The sequence below is a fragment of the Anabas testudineus genome, chromosome 18 (genome assembly GCF_900324465.2).
Source record: "Anabas testudineus chromosome 18, fAnaTes1.2, whole genome shotgun sequence".
NCBI lineage: Eukaryota > Metazoa > Chordata > Actinopteri > Anabantiformes > Anabantidae > Anabas > Anabas testudineus.
In genome coordinates, this window is record NC_046627.1 from 4,131,957 (window position 1) to 4,157,765 (window position 25,809).

A 25,809-nucleotide genomic window follows, 5' to 3' on the forward strand; every position below is an offset into this window, starting at 1 on the left:
CGATAAGATGTGTGCTTATCTGTTCTCATGATGCTCGTCCAGGCCTCTAATGAAAACGTTGGCTTTATCAGAGGGCTCATCTGAAATGAGGTCAGGCGACACACTCTGCTAGTTAAGAGCAGCTCACTGCTGGGTTATAACAGGAGTGTTCAGACAGTATCTGTATGAACACAGTCCAACTGCTTCAATCCAAGTTGCTGCTTTCTTCTACTTGAATGATGAAAATAAAGTTGACTACAGAACAAGAATCCAACTCCAACAAATGACCTGTGAAAACAGTTTCTTCACATTCCAACAGTTGCTCCTCTGGAAACGGCTGAAAGTGAAACTAAAGTTTTATCTGTAGTGAAACAGACGTGTCAGTTGATGATCAGGAGGAGGAAAGTGTCAACTGGCTGTGAACTGACGTCCTGAAGCTGTTTGTGAAGTCTTAGTTTGCTAAGGAGTGACTCTGTGGAGACTATGGTTGTGGTAGTTTCTACAGGAAGATGAAGATGTTGGTGGTGTTTGTGATTCTCGTGCACGGTAAGAGAAGTTTCCTCCCTCTCAGTGATCCAACATTGGTTCATCTAGGTTTCAACTGTTTGATTACATCATTACAACATGAAGAAAAATGAATGTTTTTTTATTGTTGTTTTTGTTTTGTTTTTCTTCTTTTCTGGCTCATGTATAAAAACCTGGATATAACCAGAGTATTTGTTTTTACATTTAGATGTGACTGAAAACTTTTTTTTGCTGACAGAGAATTGAAAATTTGAGTGTTTGAGTGAACGCACTTTGAAAAGATAATTTCCTTTTCATTTATTCAAATTATTACTATTTCTACATTTATATCCACACATTGTTCTATTCTGTTCTATATGAAGGAGCATCAAGGCCAAGAGCAAGATTTTTACTCTTTATTTTGCTTTTAGAGAATAAAGGGAAATGTTGAGAATAAACATTTAAGATTAACATTTAAATTAAAGAAGGAATTAAAACTACCTGCTTAGACCATGTGCTTCAATACAAAATGCAAAATAGCTCATCTAGACAAAACTGGACTTGGTTTTGTTACTAGGACATTATTTTTCTTTAAGCTCATAAACACAGTGTAGTAATACATATTACTGATTGATTTTTGTGAAAATTGCATCTGTTCAGAAGGAGAAACCAAACAAACTTGGCTGAGAGGTGGCTGCAGTTGAGTAAACAGATATTCAGGTCATGGATGGATGGACTGTGTAATACAGAAATACAGAGAGGATATGTTGCATTAAAAGACAAGTAGTTTGATGCTGAAAATGTGCACCCCCCTCTCCGCCACCCCACCCAACTGCACCCAGTATGTAAACTGCCACACAAGGGACAATAAAACTCTGGACATTCTATATGCTAATGTCAACAGCGCATAACCTGGTTCATCTCTCCCCTGCTTACACTCTAGTGGTAAAACAGCAGACACCACAGGTTAAAACAGTGAAGATCTGGACTGAGGAGGCAACAGAGCAACTAAAGAACTGTTTTAACACCACAGACTGAGACGTTCTCTGCAGTTCACATGGGGAGGACTTGACAGTCTCACACAATGCATCACAGACTACATACATTTTTGTGTGGGAAAACACCGTGCCAACAAAGACAGTGCTGTGTTTCTTGAACAATAAGCCCTGGGTCACACCTTTCCAGTCCAGGCGTCTCCTCCAAGCTGCAGCTGTTCACACCTCAGCACCAAGCAGTCCACTCTGCCCTTCCTCAGACCACAACAAAGGGACCCCCCCCCCAACAACCCACAGCTTCAGACCAGCCACCACCCACTCCCCTCTGCCTCACTCTGAACCAGGTCAGGAGGGAGTTAAGGAGGACAAAGGCCAGGAAGGCAACAGGCCCGGATAACATCAGCTCCAGGCTCCTCAGGGAGTGTGCAGACCAGCTCTGTGAGGTGGTCCTGTCCATATTTAACATGAGCCTCAGCCTGGACAAAGTACCAGTTCTCTGGAGGACTTCCTGCCTGGTTCTGGTTCCAAAACCAAGACCCGTCGCCTTAACCTCCCACCTGAAGAAGGCTATGGAGAGGATCGTCCTCAGCCACCTCTGCACCCAGTTGAGCTCAGCACTGGACCAGGCATCGAGGTGGATGACGCCACCATCTACCTGCAGTATCGGGCCCTGTCTCACCTGGAGTCCCCTGGGAGCACTGTGAGAGTCATGTTTTTTTTATTTCTCTAGTCCTTTCAACACCATCCAGCCATCACTGCTGAGGAGGAAGCTGGAGGTGGCAGGCGTGGACCAACATCTGGCTGCTTGGACCATCAACTACCTCACAGACAGGCCACAGTTTGTGAGGCTGCGTGACTGTGTGTCTGCTATAGTAGTCTGCAACACGGGGGCACCTCAAGGGATTGTGCTCTCCCCTTTTCTGTTTACACTGTACACATCTGACTTTAAATACAACTCCTACCACTGTCACCTACAGAAGTTCTCAGATGACAGATCACAAAGCAGCCGAGGCCAAGACCGACTTCAGAGTAGCATGTGACCAACTGCAGTCTCCATACGCATCCCATAGGGCAAACGGTGGATCCAAGCGACGAGATCTCCAGCCAGAAGTTGGGCATCAGGACGTCTCAGACAGGTCCAGAGGGCAAAGGGTGGAACGACGTGTAGCTCGGAGAGACAGGAAGAGGGAAATAGAGAGGTAGAGAAAGAGAAGAGGAGAGATGGCAGTTAGTTGTATTCACAGTCAGATAAAGTTTGAGGTGAGATAAAGTTTGAGGGGATCATCTCTGACTTTGTGGGCTGGTGTGAAAATAACCACCTGATCCTAAACACAAGCAAGACAAAGAAGCTGGTTCTTGACTTCAGGAGGTCCCCTCCACCACACACCGGTGAACATCCAGGGCTCAGACATTGAGACTGTGGACACATTTAAATACCCTTAACAATAAACTGGACTGGTCCAGCAACACGGACGCTCTGTACAAGAAGGGTCAGAGTCGCCTTCACCTGCTGAGGAGACTGAGGTCTTTTGGTGTGTGCAGACAGCTGCTAAGGACTTTTTATGCCACTGTGGTGGCCTCAGTAGTCCTCAGTAGTCCTTTTAAGTCTATACTACTACTACTTAGATTTTTTCTCCTCACTGAGAGAAAAACTCTCAGGCTCTGTCTCATTTGTACCAACTGTCTCCACGTCTCCATCAGTCTCCCTCTTCTCTGAGTGTGAGTGAGATCATGCACCTCATCACCAACAGGACAGAAAAAAAACAGCTGCAACACAACGGACTTCTTTAACAGGACGTTTCTCTTCACTGGATGTGACATCACATGATGATATGATCATGATTTCAACATGTTAACATGACAAAGTGGAAATGACATAATCTGTGTCCCTCAGGTTTTCCCTCCATCACTTTAGAACCAGCAAACTTGGCAGAAAACCCGAATCCCAGCACAGGCAAAAGTGTCAATACCAAGTCTCCAGGCTGAAATCAGCACTGTTTTCATCTTAGACTGAGAATTTACCTTTGTCTGTTTCACCAGTTCACAAGCATGATGAAGCCTCTCTGTAAAAACTCACATAGTCAGACCTCTTACTGTGTGGACAGACAAGTAAAGACCTGATGAACTGTAGAAGGATCATCTCTCTACAACAACACTAGCTCTACCTAACCACAGTGGAGTTTCTGCAGTCTGCAGAAACAGTCGAGTACATGCTTTAATCTCAACTACCTTAGATGGAACAGATGATTCAGTTCATTCACAAACAGCTACAGCGTCCAGACCCACTCCCAGATTCACAGATTCTCGAAGTGGAGCAGATTTGTTCCGTTCAGATAATGCTGGGAAAATAAAACCAGTATTTCATCATAATATGACACTAAATAGTATAAAGCTTGTTTGCTGTTCGCATCCTGCAGATCTACTGAACTACCCTGTTTAGGATCCAGTGCTCCAACATCTTCAACTTACTGTGTAAAGACTTTAGTTGTGATCTATCAGATCTGATGATCCCAGCTCTGTTCACAGAACCACCTTCAGTGGACCTGGTTCTCTCCCCTGCCTCTCAGCTGCATGTTTGGATGGATCTCTGCTGTTTGTATTGGTTCATATACTGTACTGAGATGTTCAATATCTCCATAAATCAAATATCACCAAATGTATCTGCTGCTTGTAACATTACTTCAATTCAATTCAATTCAATTTTATTTGTAGAGCGTTTTTTACAATTGACATTGTCACAAAGCAGCTTTACACAACCAAAGAAACTATGGAAGTTTACACGAACAGTGCATGTGTATAAATCATAATAATCAGATTGTCCCTGATGAGCAAGTCGAGGGCGACGGTGGCAAGAAAAAACTCCCTGAGAAGGCAACTGGAAGAAACCTTGAGAGGAACCAGACTCAACAGGGAACCCATCCTCATATGGCTGATTACATGCTGTGTAGGCAGCAGTCAGTCCAGTATAACAGTTAATGTCTTTAAGTTAATGTGGAGTCCAGTTAGTTATTGCAGGCTCTGGTAGACCAGTCTTCCAGTGTTCCAGTCCTGGACTATCGAGCGTTGAGTCGAGACCTCGGAGAAACAGCTGCCGACGTCCGTCGAGGCCAAGACCGACTTCATAGTAGCAAGTGACCAACTCCAGTCTCCAAACGCATCCAATAGGGACCATACAGGGGATCCAAGCGACAAGATCTCCGACCAGAAGTGGTGCACCAGCATTAGTGACGTGTAGCTCAACAGAGAGACAAGAAGAGGGAAAAAGACAGAGGGAAAGGGAAAAAGAGAGTGGAGGAGAGAAGACAGCATCTAAACATACCAGTTCATGATAATGCTCTACGTCCATGAGTCCTTCCCAAATCTATTTGCAAAAATGCTTGACTAAATAAATAGGTTTTTAGCCTAGACTTAAGTACTGAGACTGTCCCGAAAGCTGTTTGGAAGGCTATTCCATAACTTTGGGGCTTTGTAAGAAAAAGCTCTGCCCCCAGCTGTAGTTTTCATGATACGAGGTACTGACAGGCAGCCAGCATCCTTTGATTGATGTAGGCGTGGTGGATCATAAGACACTAGCAGTTCACTTAGATACTGCGGCACGAGACCATTTCTTCTTCTTCTTTCGGCTTTTCCCATCAGGGGTCGCCACAGCGAATCATCCTTTTCCACCTAAATCTATCATGAACATCTTCTACCCTCACACTAGCCAACCTCATGTCCTCTGTTAAGACATCCATATATCTCCTCTTTGGCCGTCCTCTTGTCCTCCTGCCTGGCAGCTCCATCTCCAACATCCTTCTATCAATATATTCACTATCCCTCCTCTGAACATGTCCAAACCACCTCAGTCTGGCCTCTCTGACTTTGTCGCTAACACAGGCAACGTGAGCCGTCCCTCTGATGTACTCGTTCCTTATTCTGTCTAACCTGGTCACTCCTAAGGAGAACCTCAACATCTTCATCTCTGCTACCTCCATCTCAGCCTCTTGTCTCTTTCTCACTGCTACCGTCTCTAACCCATAGAGCAGAGCTGGTCTCACCACTGTCTTGTACACCTTTCCTTTGAGTCTTGCTGACACTCTTTTGTCACACAACACTCCTGACACTTTCCTCCACCCAGTTAATACCATGCTTACAGATTATGTTGCCCAGAGGAAGCATGTAGAGGGAAAAAAAGCAGTGGGCCTAAAACTGAAGCCTGTGAGACACCAAACTCCACTGGAGAGCATGTGGAGTAATCGCCATTTAGATCTACATACTGATAGGGATCAGTGAAATAGGACCTAAGCCAGGAGAGGGCCGTTCCCTTAATTCCAACAACATTTTCTAGTCTGTGCAGGAGAATACTATGGTCAATGGTGTCAAAAGCTGCACTGAGGTCGAGTAACACAAGCATAGTGACTCAACCCTGATCAGAGGCCACTGGGAGGTAATTTACTACTTTAACAAGTGCTGTCTCTGTGCTGTGATGAGGCCTAAATCCTGACTGATAGAGTTTGTGTATGTTATTTCTATGAAGATACGAGGATAGCTGCCCAGCTACTATCTTTTTGAGATTCTTTGAGATAAAGGGGAGGTTTGATATCGGCCTGTAATTGGACAGCTGACAGGGGTCGAGATCAGGTTTCTTGATTAGCGGTTTAATAACTGCTAATTTAAAACACTTTGGGACATACCCACAGCTGAGTGAGGAATTTATGATAGTCAGCAGGGGTTCTATTATAACATTACATTAGTTTGTTAAACCCTGTTGTGGAAATTTTCATCTGCTGGTGAAGAATGAAATAGAGACTTCTGCCGGCCGACAAAGTTTCATTCTTTGCAAAGAAGGTCAATCAACACTCGAGCGGTGAGAGTGAAGAAAGACACTGAACTAAGGGAAATAAGGGTTTTTATACCTGGGAACCCCCCCAGGTTGGTGCCTCCACCTTTTGTCTGCTGTAGGTGTTGTCACTATCTCCCTGGGATGTGGGTTTGCAGGAGTTTCCCGCAGGATTTCACACCCAGGTGATAGTTCCTGAGGCTCAGACAGCATGATCAAAAGACAAAATTTGTTTCAGACTTTGGTGAGAAAACAGAAGGTTGGAAGTTAGATACCAGGAGATACAAAGAGCTAAATTCCCATTACAACCCACATGATCCATAAAGTCATAAATACCCTGAGAAAGTACTGGAATTTGAAAATTGGCCTGGAATGTTTTTGAAAAGGCCGGAAAATAAACATTCCAGACAATTTAATGCAGTTTGATGAAATCAGTTGAAATCATGATGTGTTTTTTTCAATGACTCCATGTTTCATTAGGCTGTTAATGTGTTACAGAGAATAAATAACCATTAATATTTTTAATACTACAATAAATAAGAAATTCCTCAAATGTACATAAAATCTAATGTCCTGGTATCTGATAGTTTAAAGAGCTGCTGCACCATACTTTTTTCATTCATACACTTTGGTTTAGCATGTGATGGTGATTTTTATACTAAATGTTGATTTAATAGACAAAAATTTATGACGGAGTCTGACTGAAGATCTGCACATACTCGTGCTGTATTTAAAGTTGTTTAATTTAGCTCCACATGTATCAGTTGCAACAAAGATTTTAACATTAATGAATTAATATTTATAATTAAATAATATCAAAGATATAAATCTGAAAAGAGCTTTAAATAATAAGAACATTTTGAATATGTTAACTTTTAGTAAAGTTATTTAAGTATAGTTTGATGCTAACACGTTCCTAATATGTCTGTGTCCTCACAGTTTCCCAGCATGCCTCAGCTGTGGTCATGTATGAGGGGGACCACTTCCTGCTGCCCTGTGAGTTTCCCACATTTGAACTGGACGACCCCACAGTGGTGTGGAGCCGCTACGATCTCAGTCCTTCAACCGTCCACCAGCGTCAGCAGGAAGGTGATGAACTTAAAAACCAAAACCAGCTTTACAGAGACCGAACATCGATGAGGACTGACGCTCTGGAAACTGGAGACCTCAGTCTGAACCTGACAAAACTGAAACTGTCAGACAGTGGAACCTACACCTGCTCCGTCACATCAGCAATATGGGGAGAAAAGAGAGTGACAGAGGTCCAGCTGCAGGTCAAAGGTCAGTAACAAACCACAACATCTACTGCAGAAACAGGTCAGAGGTCATGTTGTTCTTTATGTTCTCCACAGAAAGTTTTCCATCCTGGGCCAAAGCTCTCCTGATTCTCGTGGTTCTTCTTCTTGTTACTGGGGGTCTTTTAGTATATTTCCGTCAGTACTTCATGTCAGGTACGTCACTACTACATTACCCATAATGCTGATGGTTACCATCTTTCCACTTGTTGCTCCTTGACTGTGAAGACAGACTGAGAGTGAGGAACCAATCAGAACCACACTGAGAATGAATCAGTGATCATTAGTTCCTGATGACTGTAGAGAAGGAACTGATCCGTTTCTGTCTTTATCTCTGTTTGTTGGAGAAAAACTTTTTCTCAGTCAAATCTCAGTAGTTCAAAGTTCATTTGTGAGGATGAGGATTTATTGAAGTTGAGTAGTTCTTAGTTTAGTATGAGGCAGCAGCTGGTTCAGAGTTCATCAGGATGGACTCGTTAACAAAGTGATCCGTTTGTAGATGAACAGAGATCTATGAACTCATCAGAATGTTTCCTAGAGAATCTCAGAGTCTGTTCTCGGGTAACTTCTAATTACTGACTGATTCTTTCATTGGATTAGTTTCTGACTCACTGCTCAGTGAGGTCTGGGATTAGAAGAGAAGGACGGGACAGTGAGGTCCTGATACCATCAGTGCTGCTGTCTGTCCAGATGATGTTGTGGTTTGTTGTCCTCTCAGTCTACCAGGTGGAGGTGGATTCAGGGGCGGAGTCTGTCCTGCTTCCCTGTAAAACCACAGTTTGTCTGCCTGGAGACGCCAAAGTGGAGTAGAGGGACAGAGACAACTGGAAGGTCCATGTGTATCAGAACGGTTCTGATCAGCCTGAAAAACAGCATCAGTTTTTCAGAGGTCGAACAGAGATGAAGAGAAACCTGCTGAAACCTGGAGACCTCAGTCTGACCCTGAAATACCCCACGGACGAAGACACAGGAACCTTCAGCTGCACCGTCTTCAACAGGGAGGGAAACATCCTGATGAAGAAACAAGTGGAGCTCCAGGTCAAAGGTCAGTTCAAAGTATTTATGCTAAGCTAACTGTTGTTTTGTTATAAATTTATTAATAAAAATCAATATGAGCAGAGAAGAAGACAGGAGATCATTTCCATGTGTGAACACCAGCTGATATCAATAAGCTGATTGATGACCAATCAGAGTGAGACAGTATTGATCAGAAAGAGTTTGGATCCAGAAGAAAGTGGAAGGAAGAAGAAAGAAAGCGGATTTAATAGTTTGGATCAGAGAAAGATTCAGAAGGTTTTAGTTTCTAGATTTCTGTCCCCTGTGACCTTCTGGTCTGATCTGGTTCTGTCCTTCAGGTTTCTCTCCAACTTTGTCCTCATTTAGTAAAGTGATTAAAAACTGCTGCTGCTGCCTGTCCAGCTGATGTTGTGGTTTGTTGTCCTCTCAGACTGTCAGGTGGAGGTGGAGGAGGGAGTGGAGTCAGTCCAGCTGCCCTTCAGGACCACAGGGGACCTACCTGAGGACACTACAGTGTGGTGGACTGACAGTTACAGGTTAGTCCATAAATATCAGGATGGCTCTGATCAGCCTGAAGAACAGGGTCAGTTCTACAGAGGTCGAACAGAGATGAAGAGAAACCTGCTGGAAACTGGAGACCTCAGTCTGACCCTGAAGAAGCCAAAAGTCAGAGACACTGGAAGATATGGATGTAGAGTTTATGACATGGAGAAAAACTTACTGAGAGGGAAAATTGTGCTGCTTCAGGTCAAAGGTCAGAACAAAGATACTTCTTTTCGACTTCTGTCTCTCTCTCTGTCTTTTCTCTCTACATGTCTCTCTCTCTGCTATGTGACTGAGAGTTTGGAGCGTTTTTCTGAGTTTTTTACAGTTTTTCTTTCTTTTTTATTTATTTTTTTCACGGTGGTGTCTTTTTAACGTGTTGTTGTACAGTCTGGTCTGCTTGGAGGGGGGGTTGGGTTTTTTTACGGGGTTTGTGTGTGATTTTGTGTCCGACCCGCACGTGCAGGTGGAGGTATGCTCTTCACCGAGCTGACGAGGAAGCACGGCCTGAAAGTGGCCGCTGCCTCCCGGTTCTCTGTGAATGAGTGTGTGGTTGCTGTGGTTGGTCCACAAAGTGTTAAATCGGCTGCGAGGATGAACGGCTTTGTCGTTCTTTTCATGGACAGCGTTGATAAAGTCCACCGGCTGGTTGAAAGTGCTGTTGTGATCAGTGACTCCTTTGTTTCTGTGTCTCCTCTCACGCAGTCCTCTACGAAAGTGACTCTTTCTAATGTTCCACCGTTTATTAGTGACGAGCTGCTGTGCAGAGAGTTGTCCCAACACGGTTTTGGCTGTGGGAGGGGAGGACATCTCATCAGAGCTTGTCCTGAAAAGACCCAGGGCTGGTCTGGTGGTGTCAATGATGGAGGGAAGCAGCATGCAGGGGGCAAAGGTGGGGAAGAGGTGGATGGGCAGGAGCAGGGTGGAGGTGAAGGGCAGCAGGAGGGTGGGCAGGAGGCTGAATCTGAGGCAGGTGAACTGAGGGGTGACCAGGCTGAGGTGGTGGTGACTGATGCTGCTGATAACACATCAGTCGTAGAGACAGTGAGTAAAGGAGAGGTGGTGACGTGTGCTGAGGAGCTGAGGTCTAGGGCTGGGAAAAGTGTCAGAGGTAGAGACCTGAGGAGCCTGAAGGCGGCTGAGTCGGACTGTAGTGTGGTCGACGGCTCTCCCAGCACAGATGCTGAGATGTCTGGTTCTACTTCCTCCCAGTCTCAGAGACAAAGAGCGTACAGTGTTGAAAGAGTTAAATTGTTTCTGCTACGGACTAAAAACTCAAAGGGAGTGAGAATTGAAGATAATTTTTCTGATAAAGAACAGTTTGTGAACTCCGTCCGTGGTCAGATGAGGAGCAGAGGTAAAGGGGGCTACACAGACCAGGAGATTTACAGACTCAAGAAGATAGTGTTCAAACTGAGCCAGGAACCTGAGGATGATGGAGGGTTGTTCTAAGTGCTCACTCCCTGCCCTGGTTTTCCTGCTGTTGATCTGTGGTGGTTTTCTCTTCTTTCTCCCCATGACTACTTTCAAAATTGGCACTTTGAATCTAAACCGGGCCAGAGACCTGAAAAAGAGAATAGTTTTATATGAACTAATGAAACTGAATCACGTTGATGTGATGTTGGTACAAGAAACACACAGTGACAGCAGTAAAGAGGTTGACTGGCACAGGGAGTGGCCTGGACAGGTGGTACTGAGCCATGGCAGCAGCAACAGCGGGGGTGTAGGTATCCTGTTTTCTGGATCCTGCCCTCCGGTCTCCTTCACTACATCTGAAGTGGTTCCTGGCAGACTGCTGGTGGTACAGGCGGTGTTTGAACGCACCAAAGTGCTCTTGGTCAACGTTTATGCTCCTAATACAGGAGCAGAGAGACTCCTGCTCCTCAATGAAGTGAACTCTGTTTTAATTCACTGTAACTGTGAAGACTATTTGTTCTTAGGTGGTGATTTTAACTGTACTGCGAACGACCATCTTGACAGGAACCACACATCAGGACGTGTTTTACAACAGGTCAAGGAAGCTCATGAGCTGGTCGATGTCTGGAGGAGCCTCCGTGGCTCTGACAGACAGTAGTAATGGTCTCACGTGAGAGATGGCTCGATCTCCTTAGCGAGACTGGACCGTTTTTATTCTTTTGAATACCAAACACCTGTTGGTTTTACTGATCACTCCATGGTTTTGTGTCATGTTTTTATTAATAACATAAAGCACAGGAGCGCATACTGGATTTTTAATAATTCAGTGCTGCTTGATAAATGTTTTAAAGATGGTTTTAGGTTCTTTAGGAAGACTTTTCAAACCCAGAAATCCGATTTTGTGAATCCTAGACAGTGATGGGACTCTGGCAAACTCCAGATTAAACAATTTTGCCAACAGTACACTCTCAATGTCACTAGAGACATTACCAGGTCAATTGAAGCTCTAGAGAGTGATATTGTGGAACAGCAAATTTTGGCAGATTCCGCAGGAAACAAATGACATATTGAGGTCCTCAAATCAAAAAAGGCTCTTATTGCCAGCCTACTGGGCACCAGAATGCAGGGGGCACTGGTCAGGTGCAGATTCCAGGTTGTTTTATATATATATTCTATGTGAACATTATTTAACCCCATGAGTCCTGTAGTGAGGATCTACTGACAGAGAAAGTCGGAGCTGTTCTCCAGCGGCTGTCCGGCCGAGCTCAGACCACATTTAGTGGCTCAGACAGCGGGAGAGCAGCGGCTCATCTCCGCCTCCTCCACAGGCTGATGGAGGCAGGAAAAGCTGCCTTCAGTCCTCAGTAAGTGGAGCTCCACAGTAACAACGACTCTGTGTTCAACTAGAGACCATCCACTAACTCTATGTCCATTAAAGACGGTTTTAAACGACACATTTGACTGAAATGTTCCAGGAAGTGAAACTAAAGGTCTGTTGAGATGAAGTTCGTCTGAAAACCAGACGGACACTTTCTAACTTTTCTAGCAGCATTGAAGCTGCTGTTTGTGCTGGAGTTTGCAGATACTCACCTCTAGTGATGAGCAGAGAAGATTCAGAGTTTCTAGTTTTACTGGTGGAAACGAATCCAAACTTTCCGACTCTTCCGTCACGAACCACAAGGCTCGATCGAGTTGAACTGTTCCGGATACAAGAAGCTGCAGGGAAGATATCAAGCTGCTGTTTGTGCTGACAGCAACAAATCCTCACATCCTGGTAAAAACCGAGATGGACGCTCCCTCCCATTTTTTCTTTGGTCTGGAAAAGAGGAATGGCCAGAGCAGGTACATCCAGAGCCTGCGCTCTTCTGCTGTGATGGTCTTCCCCAGGCTCTGAGGAGGTAACGTGATCCTCGGTGAACCTCTGTCTTTGCAGTAGCTGTCTGTAGCCTTGCAGAGTATGAAAGGAGGGAGGGCTCCTGGGTTCGATGGTCTTTTAGTTGAGTTCTTCAAGGCTTTTTGGCCTGAACTGGGGCAGGATCTGCTCAGTGTTATTGCCGAGAGCTTGATGGAGAACTCTTTGCCCCTCAGGTAACGACGAGCAGTTCTTACTCTGCTGCCGAAGACTGGTGACCTTCATGACATTAAGAACTGGCGTCCTGTCTCGCTGCTTTGTACGGATTATAAGATCCTGTCCAAGAATCTGGCCAACAGACTGCGAGAGGTGATGGACCAGGTGGTTAACTGACAATGTGATTTTAATTCGGGATGTTTTGAAACTCACGGTTCATTGGGAATAGACTTGGGTCTGATTTCACTGGATCAAGAAAAATGGGTTGAACACCCATATCTCTGGAAAACCCTGGAGAGGTTTGGTCTCAGCCCTGCACTGTTTTTAATGGACTCCACTGGTTTTGGTATTTCAGTTTTACCAGTGTTTTATCAGAGTGTTTTTTCCGATCCTGGAGGCTGTTTAGGTGGGGGAGGCTGGATCCTTCAGTCTCCCTGTACTTACACAGGGCCCGGTTGGAGGTACATGACGGCTCCACTCCAGGTCTGACTCCAGCTCTGCTCTCTTCAGGACTGACAACACTGAACCACCTGGTTCACATGGCTGGTCCTGACCTGGGAAACAAACTGGCCGTGGCCTCAGCCTTTGATCTGAGATCAGCCTGGGTTTCGGAGAGGATTTTGAAGCTGGTCTTGACTAGACTGTCTGCTGATGAGCAGCAGATGCTGCAGGATTACTGCAGTGGCGTGGAGAGTCCGGATGAGCGGGATCCCTTTCCTGAACTTGGTTTTACTTTGGACTTTAGAGACTCGACCAGGTGATTTGACCTCTACACCATCACGGGGAAGACTCTGTACGCCTGCTGTGTCGTTGAGTTGAATAAAGACCAGTTGAGGAGCAGGAAGGACACAGTGTGGAGGAGGAAGCTGTCTCGAGAAGTAGGGCTGCAACCTGCATGGAGGGTCCTCTACAAGCCCCCCGCTGAACAAGAGAACTGGGGATCTTCAGTGGATGATCTTAAATGGGGTGATTGCTCTGAACTCATTCACCAACAAGATCAATCCAGAGGTTTTCTGCACCTGTGTGCACTGTAGCCTGCCGGAGACCGTTTTCCACGGTTTCATGGACTGTGACCGACTGCGTGAGCTGTTTGAGGTGTTGACTGTGATCTTTGAAGGTTTTAGTGAAACTTGGATCACGACTGTTTTTATCTTCGGGGCTGGATACCGCAGAGCAGACGCCACAAAGTGGCAGCTGCTGAACTTCTTGTCTGGTCAGGCCAAACTTGCTATTTACAAGACCAGGAAGGACGAGGGTCAGGAGGTCACCTCTGTGTTCCGGGCTTTTGTCCGGGTCAGAGTGTGGCTGGATTTTAAGTTCTACAAGTTTATGGACAACCTGTCTGGTTTTGTGCAGCAATGGTGTTACGACGGTGTCCTCTGCTCTGTGGTGGAGGACGAACACTGTTCTTTAAAGATTTGTTTATTTTCAACAGAGGCTGAACCCTCTACTTATGGATGTGTTTATTTGTCTCTGTCCATATTCCTTCTTTTGTTTAATGTTGTGTGTATGATGCTTTGATCTGTGACACATATTTTGTTTGTTGGTGGTTTGTTTACTCTGAAAATTTGGTGAATTAAAGGCTCCTGCAAACTCAATTCTTTGTCTCTCTACCTGTCTCTCTCTAACTGTCTGTCTCTCCTCCACAGACAGAATTCAGGACACAGATCAAACAGCAGACATCAGGAACAGAAGCAGCTCCACTGATCCAACTCCTCTGATGGCTGATCAATCAGTTTGATCGGTCTGTTGATCAATCTTTGATTATTGATCTGATCGGACTTTGGATCAGAGACAAACTGGAAGTGAAGGAGCTGATGGACGATGGATGAAGACACGAGGACGCTTTGTCTTCTTTTTCTTCACTCTGACTCCTCCTGACACACTCACTATTGATCCCTATTGATGGGTGCTGATCAGTGATGTCACAGTGTGATGTCACATGTTGATCAGATCTGGACTCCAACATGTTCTTGTGTTTTTTTGGTGACTTCTGCTTTAGATCCTCTGAACTCTGACAGAGGTCTCACTCTGGAGGAAACTCTCCACACTTTGAATCTCTTTGTTTTCTTCTCTCACTCAACATGTGACAGTTTTTATCTGTTGATTCAACACATTTTCTAAAACACTGTCACACTTCTCCAAACATTTCCTCCAATCACCAGCTCACTTTCTACTGTTCAACACTTGATTTGTCCTGGCCTGGTGGCTCAGTGGGTAGATCATCTGCTTTGGATGCAGGTTTGGGGTGCAAACCCCACCACAGACACCAGGTGTGTCCTTGAGCGAGACACTCCACGCCAGCTACCCGGGCGCTGCATGTAGCTGCCCACTGCTCCCCCAGGGGATGAGTTAAATGCAGAGGACAAATTTCATCTGTAACATGTAAATATGACAAATAAAGGTGTTTCTTCTTCTTCAAGTCATGGCTCAGAACAAACTCAGGGAATTTATTAACTGCACCTGATTGGTCACATTGTGCTATGATGTCATCATGCTCTGACCAATCAGCTGCCTCAGACTTAAAGTGTGTTGCGCTGCAGTTCCTCTAACGTCCACCAGATGCTGCTGTGCTCAAACTGACTCTATTGTAGTGAATGGGAAACTTCTCTCTACAAAGTCAGAGCAGATTTTACACAAGTTCAACTTTCAGCAGATTCACTGAGCCACATTTTCAGTCACACACTCCTAAAAAATTGTCTGGGGTTTTAAATATTTGTGCTTATAACGTTGTAAAAATATGTTTTTCTTGATTTAAAATTGTTGTTTTAATTTTCTTTAGTCACTCTGCACTACATTGAAACTCCGCCCCCTGCTGTTCAACATCAACATCTGCAGTAAAACTGCTGCAGAGAAAAACTTTATTTATATTATTTTATTTGTAGGATATTGACAACAGATAAAATCAGATTATTGTGTTTCAGTAAAACAGAATAAGTCTATCTGATGGTCACTTTAGACGATTTAGACGAGAGAGATCTGATTTTTAACAGTTCACATTAAATTGTTTTCTTTTTATTTTGTTCTGAGAGAGGAGTTGTCTTTATTTGTATTAGGTTTTTATGAATCACTCCTCCACGATCTTGTGTTTAACTTTGTTCTTTAAAAATTAGTTAATTTTCACCAGTGGCTGAACTTAACAGAACTGCATAGTGATGTGTTTATTTATCTATATTGGCAAGAAAAACTTTGTGAACGTTTTGGAATTTCATGGTTTTCTGCATGAATTGGTCATTAAATGTGCTCTGATCTTCATCTAGGTCATAACAATACAAAAACACAGCCTGCTTAAAATAATAGTACACAAACATTATGTGTGTTAATGTTTTTATTGAACATAACATGTAAACACTCACAGTGCAGGGTGGAAAAAGTATGTGAAACTTTTGGACTTAATAACTGGTTGACCCTTCTTTGGCAGCAATAACCTCAACCAAACATTTCCTGTAGTTGCAGATCACACCCGCACAGCGATCTGGAGTAATTTTGGACCACTCCTCTTCACAAAACTGTTTCAGTGTAGCAATATTCTTGGGATGTCTGGTGTGAATGGCTCTCTTAAGGTCATGCCACAGCATTTCAATCGGGTTGAGTTCAGCACTCTGACTGGGCCACTCCAGAAGGTGTATTTGGTTCTGTTGAAGCTATTCTTTTGTTGAATTACTTGTATGCTTTGGGTCATTGGGCAACTGAGAAAAAGGAATGTTTTTTATTGTTGTTTTTGTTTTTCACACAACTAAAAAAAATGAGAAACTGACGTAAATTATCCTTTTCTGGCTCATATATAAAAAGTATTTATTTTATTGTTTTTTACATTTAGATGTGACTGAAACGTTTTTTTCTCTGAGAGAATTGAAATTTGAATGTTTGTGTTAACCCACTTTGGGAAGAGTATTTTTATTCATTAAAATTATTACTGTTTCTACATTTATATTTATACATTGTTCTAGTCTGTTCTATATTAAGGAGCATCATGGCAGAACTACCCGCTTTAGACCATATGCTTCAATACAAAATGCAAAATAGCTTATCCAGACAATACTGGACTTGGTTTTGTTACTAGGACATTATGTTTTTAAGCTCATAAACACAGTGTAGTAATACATATTACTGATTGATTATTGTAAAAATTGCATCAACAACTTGTCAGCTGGCTCAACCAAAGAACATCTGCACCACATTAATAATCTATATAAACTAACAGATACACATATGGGAAAATGTAAACACTACACTATGAACTTTTGGGCTTTTTCCATAGTTTCTCTTCACCCTGTGTATCAGCCTGTGATGATACGATCATGATTTCAACATATTAACATGACAGAGACTTATTTTGCATTTCTGCAACAGTCTGGTGGCTGTCAAGTTGAAATCAGGATCATATCATAACAGACTGTCACACTGGGTGAAGAGAAACTTTCTGTTTCTGTACAAATGACACAATCTGTGTCACACATATTTTGTGTGTCAATACCAGGTCTCCTGGCTGAAATCAGCACTTTACAGCATTTTTGTGCTGTTTCATCTTATACTGAGAATTTACCATCGTCTGTTTCACCAGCTCACAAGCGGATGAAGCCTCTCTGTAAAAACACACATACTCAAGCACATCATTAGCATTAGTGCCATCAGCTGCTCCCACAGACGTTCTATTAGATCTCTGACTGTGTGGACAGACAAGTAAAAACTTGATAAACTGTGGAAGGATCCACTCTCTACAACACTATCTCTACCTAACTACAGTGGAGTTTCTGCAGAAACAGTCGGGTACACGATTTAACCTCAACTACCTCAGATGAAACAGATGATTTACTTATACTGCAGTCTCTATCTGCACTTTCATATTTAAAAGGACAGTTTTCCATAATAATTACATTTTAAGTACTTTTACTTTTAGGTAATCAATATTTCCCTTAATGTTTTGGTTTTAACAGGGCCCTGGTGGTCGTGTAATATGTAGATCACACTGCGGACGATTTTTCTCAGTGCTCCACACCATTAATGTAAAAACACTAATACTGGGACTTATGTTCAAAATAAAATCATCATCATCATCATTGGAAGTTTGGGGGTGGAGGTATATGAGGGGGCAACAAAACAAGAGTGTTAATCATTATTCTAGACTATTTTATTGAAGCCATCATTTATTATAATCTCAACAACTGCAGTTTTAGAGGCCTACATGTTCATCAAACCTGAAACTAATAATGACGACCACATGAATGATTATTAAAATAATGTAGACATACTGAAATGACTGCCAATGTATAAGCAGTATTCTAATACATGAAAATTAAAATGATGCAACATGTTTACAGAGATCATTGAATAAAATGATCACACTGTACATCTCACTGTGGACATAAGGACACAGGTGATTCATGTTTCTGTTTCTGTGTCCTCATAGTTTTCCAGCATGGTTTGGGTGTGGAGGTGTGTTCCTCTGAGGCCAACGGTGCTGTGGAGCCACAACAAATTTAGTCCATCAACTATCCACCAGCGTCACTCAGATGACCAGGTCAAAGGTCAGTAACAAAGCCTAACACCTTCTGTAGATAAAGGACAGAGGTCAGTGCTATACCTCTAACAGAACCAGGCTCAGGGGCAGAGGGCCATCTACCTCGACTGGTTGGGGTGAGTGGAAAGAGGAGAGAGAAAAGAACAAGAAGCAGCAGAAACACTGAGCAGGTTGGTAGAACCAGGTCCAGGTCAGTGTTGCCAGATCAGATCTTGGCAGAAAAACTAGCAACCTGTGGAAACAAGTCCAAAATAAGAAAAACTCAACACAGTCTCCATTACACACCTAGTAGCTGTTTTTTTACTCATAAAGAATTAAGAAAAGATTCACTGTAGTTTGGACAGAGCCTCATGTATTAATCTCTGCAGATGTTGTGTCACTTTATAATTATACATAATGTCAAATAGAATGAGCTTTATGTTCTACTTTTGTTTGGTCAGTTTGATACAGAACATGAAAAACATATGTTTACTACAAATATCTTCTTCTTCTTTCGGCTTTTCCCATCAGGGGTCGCCACAGCGAATCATCCTTTTCCACCTAAATCTATCATGAACATCTTCTACCCTAACACTAGCCAACCTCATGTCCTCTGTTAAGACATCCATATGTCTCCTCTTTGGCCGTCCTCTTGTCCTCCTGCCTGGCAGCTCCATCTCCAACATCCTTCTACCAATATACTCACTATCCCTCCTCTGAACATGTCCGAACCATCTCAGTCTGGCCTCTCTGACTTTGTTGCTAACACAGACAACGTGAGCCGTCCCTCTGATGTACTCGTTCCTTATTCTGTCTAACCTGGTCACTCCTAAGGAGAACCTCAACATCTTCATCTCTGCTACCTCCATCTCAGCCTCTTGTCTCTTTCTCACTGCTACCGTCTCTAACCCATAGAGCAGAGCTGGTCTCACCACTGTCTTGTACACCTTTCCTTTGAGTCTTGCTGACACTCTTTTGTCACACAACACTCCTGACACTTTCCTCCACCCGCTCCAACCTGCCTGCACTCTCCTCTTCACCTCTTTTCCACACTCCCCATCACACTGAACTGTTGAACCCAAGTACTTAAACTCCTGCACCTTCTTCACCTCAGCCCCCTGTAACCTAACGCTTCTACCTTGATCCCTCTCGTTCAGACACATGTATTCTGTCTTACTACGACTGACCTTCATGCCTCTTCTTTCCAGAGCAAACCTCCACCTCTCCAGCTGTTCCTCTACCTGCTCTCTACTCTCACTGCAAATCACAATGTCATCCGCAAACATCATTGTCCAGGGAGATTCCTGTCTGACCTCATCTGTCAGCCTGTCCATCAACATAGCAAACAAGAAGGGACTCAGAGCTGATCCTTGGTGGAGTCCCACCTCCACCTTGAACTCCTCTGTCTGACCTACAGCACATCTCACCACCGTCATACTTCTCTCATACATGTCCTGAACTACTCTGACGTACTTCTCTGCCACTCCAGACGATCTCATACAGTACCACAGCTCCTCCCTCGGCACCCTGTCATACGCCTTCTCTAAATCTACAAAGACACAATGCAGCTCCTTCTGACCATCTCTGTACTTTTCCATCAACATTCTCAAAGCAAAAACAGCATCAGTGGTGCTCTTACGGGGCATGAAACCATACTGCTGCTCACAAATCTCCACTTTCTTCCTAAGCCTGGCTTCCACTACTCTTTCCCACAGCTTCATTGTGTGGCTCATCAACTTTATTCCTCTGTAGTTGCTGCAGTTCTGCGTGTCACCCTTGTTCTTAAAGATCGGAACCAGAACACTTCTCCCCCATTCCTCAGGCATCTTCTCACTCTCTAGAATCCTATTGAACAAACTGGTTAAAAACTCTGTCTCTCCTAAGCACTTCCACACCTCCACAGGTATGTCATCAGGACCAACAGCCTTTCGACTCTTCATCCTTTTCAGAGCCTTCCTCACCTCATCCTTTCCAATCTCTGCTATTTCCTGCTCCACAACATAAACATCTTCCTCTCTTCTTTCCCTGTCATTTTCCTCGTTCATCAGCTCCTCAAAATACTCCTTCCATCTTTTCTGCACACTCTCCTGGGTTGTTAGCACCTTTCCATCTCTGTCCTTAATCACCCTTACCTGTTGCACATCCTTCCCATCTCTATCTCTCTGTCTGGCTAGCCTGTACAAGTCCTTCTCTCCTTCCTTTGTGTCTAACCTGTCATACAGCTCATCGTAAGCTTTCTGTTTGGCCTTTGCCACCTCCCTCTTCACTCTACGCTGCACTTCCTTGTACTCCTGTCTACTTTCCTCAGTCTTTTCTACATCCCACTTCCTTCTAGCCAACCTCTTCCTCTGGATGCATTCCTGTACTTCCTCATTCCACCACCAAGTGTCTTTACCTTCTTTCCTCTTTCCAGATGACACACCTAGCACCTTCCTACCTGTTTCCCTGATAACTTCTGCTGTGGTTTCCCAGTCATCTGGAAGCTCATCCTGACCACCCAGAACATGTCTCAACTTCTGTCTGAATTCCTCACAAGTTTCTTCATTCTTTAACTTCCACCACTTGATCTTCTTTTCTGTCTTCCCTCTCTTCTTCTTCCTGACCTCCAGAGTCATCTTACACACCACCATGCGGTGCTGTCTGGCTACACTCTCTCCTACCACCACTTTGCAGTCACTAACTTCTCTCAAATGACCTCGTCTACTTAGGATGTAGTCCACCTGCGTACTCCTACCTCCACTCTTGTATGTCACTCTATGTTCCTCTCGCTTCTGGAAGTAAGTGTTGACTACAGCCATTTCCATCCTCTTAGCAAAGTCCACCACCTTCTGTCCTTCCAGATTCCTTTCCTTCACACCAAACCTGGCCCATCACCTCCTCATCACCTCTGTTGCCCTCACCAACATGCCCATTGAAGTCTGCTCCAACAACAACTCTCTCTCCTCTGGGGATACTCTCTATGACCTCATCAAACTCACTCCAGAATCTCTCCTTCTCTTCTAACTCACAGCCAACCTGTGGCGCATACCCACTGACTACATTCACCATCACCCCTTCAATTTGTAGCTTTAGGCTCATCACCCTGTCTGAGACTCTTTTCACCTCTAGAACTCTGTTTACAAACTCCCCCTTCAGGATCACTCCTACCCCGTTTCTCTTCCTATCCACACCATGGTAGAACAGTTTGTATCCTCCTCCAATGCTATGTGCATTGCTGCCCTTCCACCTTGTCTCCTGCACACACAGAACATCTACCTTTCTTCTCTCCATCATGTCTGCCAGCTCTCTGTCTTTCTCTGTCATCGTGCCAACGTTAAGAGTCCCTATTCTCAGATCTATGTCCCTGCCTTTCCCCTTCTCTCTCTGACCATGAACCCTTCTGCCTCCCCTCTTTCTTCGACCAACAGTAGTCAAATTTCCACCGACACCCTGTAGGTTAACAGCATCGGTGGCGGTCGTTGTTAACCCGGGCCTCGACCGATCCGGTGTGAAAGTCTTTTTGATGATTTGCATGGTTATTTTGGCAATTTTTAAGCCGGATGCCCTTCCTGACGCAACCCTCTCTATTTATCCGGGCTTGGGACCGGCACAGAAATCACTGGCTTGCAACCCCTGTGGCTAGTTTGTTTACTACAAATATGAGGCAGTAAAATATATGTGTTGATTAAAGAAACCAGTTAAGAAACCAGGGGTGGCTGTGGCTCAGTAGGTAGAGCAGTTGACTGCCAATCACAGGATTGATTCCCGGCTGCCACGTCACATGCCAAAGTGTCCTTGGGCAAGATACTGAAGCCCTAGTTGAGTCACGTCAGCTGCATAGCAGCTCTGCCATTGGAGTGTGAATGTGCGTGTGAATGGGTGAATGAGACACAGTGTAAAGTGCTTTAAGTACCAGCTAGGTAGAAAAGCTCTATATAAGTGCAGAACATTTACCATTTAAAAAAAACACTGTGGTGGCAAAAATTAGACCACAGTGGAAGAGGACTGTACTTTTACCTATTCTGTTTACTGAGTCAAAGGTCTGGCTGTGCTTCAGACTCATTCTACAGTATTGAAGAGTGCAGTGAGGTGGGCGTTGCATCACGCAAATTAGCTTTAATAAAGTCCATCCACATTTCATTTCATTCAGCATCTCCTTATACCTCATCGTAGTCATTTGGTGCACAAGCAACAACCATCACGCAACTCCCACACAGTGGCACAATTCAGTTCACACAAAGCACCTTGTCCAAGCGCGCTTACAGGATTGTGGTCCATTAACAATACTGGCAGTCCTACCGTTTTTCCATTAAATTCCAGGGAAACGGCGCTCCCAAGATGTTGGGAGGTGATCAGAATGACTCACACTGAGAGGGTAAAACTTAATTTCTAAACTAGTTACTTATCTACACAAAAGTAATAAAAATAATAAGATAAAATACAGAAAAGACATCACAAGATGAGAACAGTGGTAAATCGGCTGCAGCAAGGTTATGCAGTTTCTTGAGAAACTAATGTAAAAGGATAACTCTCTGTACTGTTTTTCTAACAGTTCTTGTTAAAATGTTCTCTGATTTGTTTCCCAGATGGAGAAGCCTGTAAAGAACATTTTGGAGGGAGAGGAGGAATCGGGTAAAGATCCATCAGCCTGTATTAAGTTTTCTGACTGTTGTAGGTTTTCAGAGGTCGTCAATAACAGCCTCTACAGAAAGTCAAAGGAAATCCAGCTAAAGACAGATCACAGCTCCTGTTGTGTCCATGTTTTATTCTTCTTCCAGCTGCTGCCTTTAGGACACTGTCTGTCTCCTGGTCTGTACCCTGGACCTTCACCTTCTCCTCCTGTCTGGCAGCTTCATCCTCAACTTTCTTCTGCTTATATTCTCCCCCTCCCTCCTCTGGACATGAACAAACTGTCAGGCAGTATTTTCTGACTCCATGAATCTGGAAAGATTCATTAGCATTAAATCTTCTACAAAAAGAAGATGTTTATGGGGAGAAAAGTCTGAGATCAGGTAGGAATCAGCAGATGAGGAGTGTCTCAGATGTGTCAGGAGTAAGGTAGATGAAGGATGAGCAGAGTGAAAGTCGGACTACAAAGAGGACCATGGAGAAACCAGGAAGAAGGTGTCAGGTGGGTGTGTCAGGTCAGAGATAAGAGTGATGTCTCTTTCCCAAGATGGCAGCCCCCATAAAGTTTCTGGAAGCAGGCAACAATCGTGGTTCGTGATGAGCTGTCAGTTTTCCAGAGGTCCTATGTCTGTCCACAATCCAGTAATCCACAGTCCAAAAGGCAGTCCATAGTCATTCATAGAGGGTCATCTACAATCCAGTTTCACTGAGTAAACAGAGCCAGTCGAGAGTCCTACACAGATTATTCACAGCAATACAAAGAGGGGTAGGAAAAACCCACAGTATCCAAAAGGGGGTTGGGCAAGAACAAGATTCAAGTCATGCAGCTGGGTCGATGATGAAAGACCAGTCAAGGGAGATCACTGGATAGTTGCTGTTGTAGAAGTGATAGCAGATTATCTGGCAGGGCAGAGACTCACAGACCTGCTTATAAAGGGTCCAGAAGACAGGGGAGAAGAATCAGGGTGGTCAAGGAGTAGCAAGGGAGAGAACAGGAAAGGGAGCTTATAAGGAGAGAGGGAAACAGGTAGGCATTTATTACTTCCAGTCTGGAAGAAATAAATGCATGGACTAGTTTTTCAGCATCAATTTGAGACTGAATTCTCCTAACTTTACCAATAGTCCTCTCTCTCAGTACAATGCGCCACTTGTCAGGCATTCTCTCCCTTTCCAAATTCTTCCTAAATAATCTGGGTAATCAATCCACTGCTGTCTCTCCTGAACATTTCCATGTCTCCAGTGATCTGTCATCTGGACCAACTGGACCTTTCCACTCATCACTCTCTTCATAGCTTCCTGACTTCATTATTTTTTTACAATTTTCTTTTTCACTTCCTGATTCAGTGCCTCATCAGGAGCTGTGGAGTTACATTCAACTGACTGGAACTAGAAAGCAGCAACAAAGTTCAATGTTACAACAACGTTATGTCAACGTGGTTCAGACCAACTTCACAACCAACCACTGACTTTGTCTCTTTCATCTAGAACTGAACCAGTTTTAGTGAAGTCCGATGATGTGACAGTGGTTGGATCCTGGAAACATTTAGTTTCACGTTTTGATTTGTAGGAAACCAACGTGTGTCTGATTTTTTATCCCTATGATGTAATGGTATTGTATTGTAGTGAGTTGTGCTCTTAATTGGACAGACACCAAAGACAACACTGTCTCTGATCAATGGAGCAATGGGACAAATGTCAGACTGGAACCAGTCAAACATGTTTTCAATACAAATATTTCACTTCATATCGTCAAAAAAATGTGTCAGTGCTGCTGCTGCTGTCTGTCCACATCATCTTCTGCTCTGTTGTCCTCTCAGTCCAACAGGTGGAGGTGGATTCAAGGGTGGAGTCTGTCCTGTTGCCCTGTGAAACCACAGTTCAGCTGCCTGAAGACGTCAAAGTGGAGTGGACGGACAGTTACAGGAAGATCCATGTGTATCAGAACGGCTCTGATCAGACTGAAGAACAGCATTCGTCTTACAGAGGTCGAACAGAGATGAAGAGAAACCTGCTGAAACCTGGAGACCTCAGTCTGACCCTGAAATACCCCACAAACTGGGACAGAGAAACCTGCACCTGCACCGTCTTCAACAGGGAGGGAAACATCCTGATGATGAAACAAGTGGAGCTGGAGGTCAAAGGTCAGTTCAAAGTTTTTATGCTAAGCTAACTGTTGTCTTGTTTTTATTTTAACTTTACACTTATTTTTTAATTTTATATTTTAATTCATTGATATATTATTAATACAGTAAAAAAAACAACTATTATTTTTCTTTCTATTACTTACTTTTATTATACTATTAGTTATACCAATACATATATTTACATACTAAATATATGCTGATTAATTAACTTTAATTAACTTTAATAATGATTATTTGTATTATCATATGACTTTAAATCCATGTTTGTAGACAAGATCAAGTCCTGAGGGTTTCAGAGAGCAACATTTCCATTTGGAGAGTTTTGCTTCTGGAAGAACGAACATCAGTGTGAGAGATGAAGTACTGACATTTGGATCCCTTCAGATTCTCCAACACAGAAAAATTCCACCATCAATATTTACTGATCATCAAATGACTTCTTGAATCCCCAACATTTCAGTTTGACTACGTATCAATGAGCAGAGAAGAAGACAGGGGATCATTTCCATGTTTGAACACCAGCTGATATCAATAAACTGATTGGTGACCAATCAGAGTGAGACAGTATTGATCAGATAGTTTGGATCCAGAAGAAAGCGGAAGGAAGAAGAAAGATAAGCAGCTGACCCTGAAGAACCCAAAAGTCAGAGACGCAGGAGCATACATGTGTGGAGTTTGCAACAATGGAAACCAGCTAAGAGTGGCATCTGTGCTGCTTCTGGTCAAAGGTCAGAACTAACCTTTTGTTTCTGTGTTTTCTCTTTATCTTTGGTTAGAGACTGAAGCAGTTAGAGAGAGACATCAAAGACAACACAGTCTCTGGTCAATGGAGCAATGGGACAAATGTCAGACTGGAACCAATCAAACATGTTTTCACTACAAATATTTCACTTCATACCCTCAAAGAAAATGTGTCAGTGC

General features: G+C 43.7%; 1 protein-coding gene and 1 pseudogene across 1 annotated transcript in view; both read left to right on the forward strand.

Annotated features, from left to right (window-relative positions):
* LOC113168709 (NACHT, LRR and PYD domains-containing protein 3-like) overlaps positions 1 to 25,809 on the forward strand; it is a 175,499-nt gene that overhangs the window by 88,660 nt on the left and 61,030 nt on the right. The gene's annotated exons all lie outside the window — the stretch shown is intronic.
* Positions 173 to 15,674, forward strand: LOC113168165 (annotated as a pseudogene).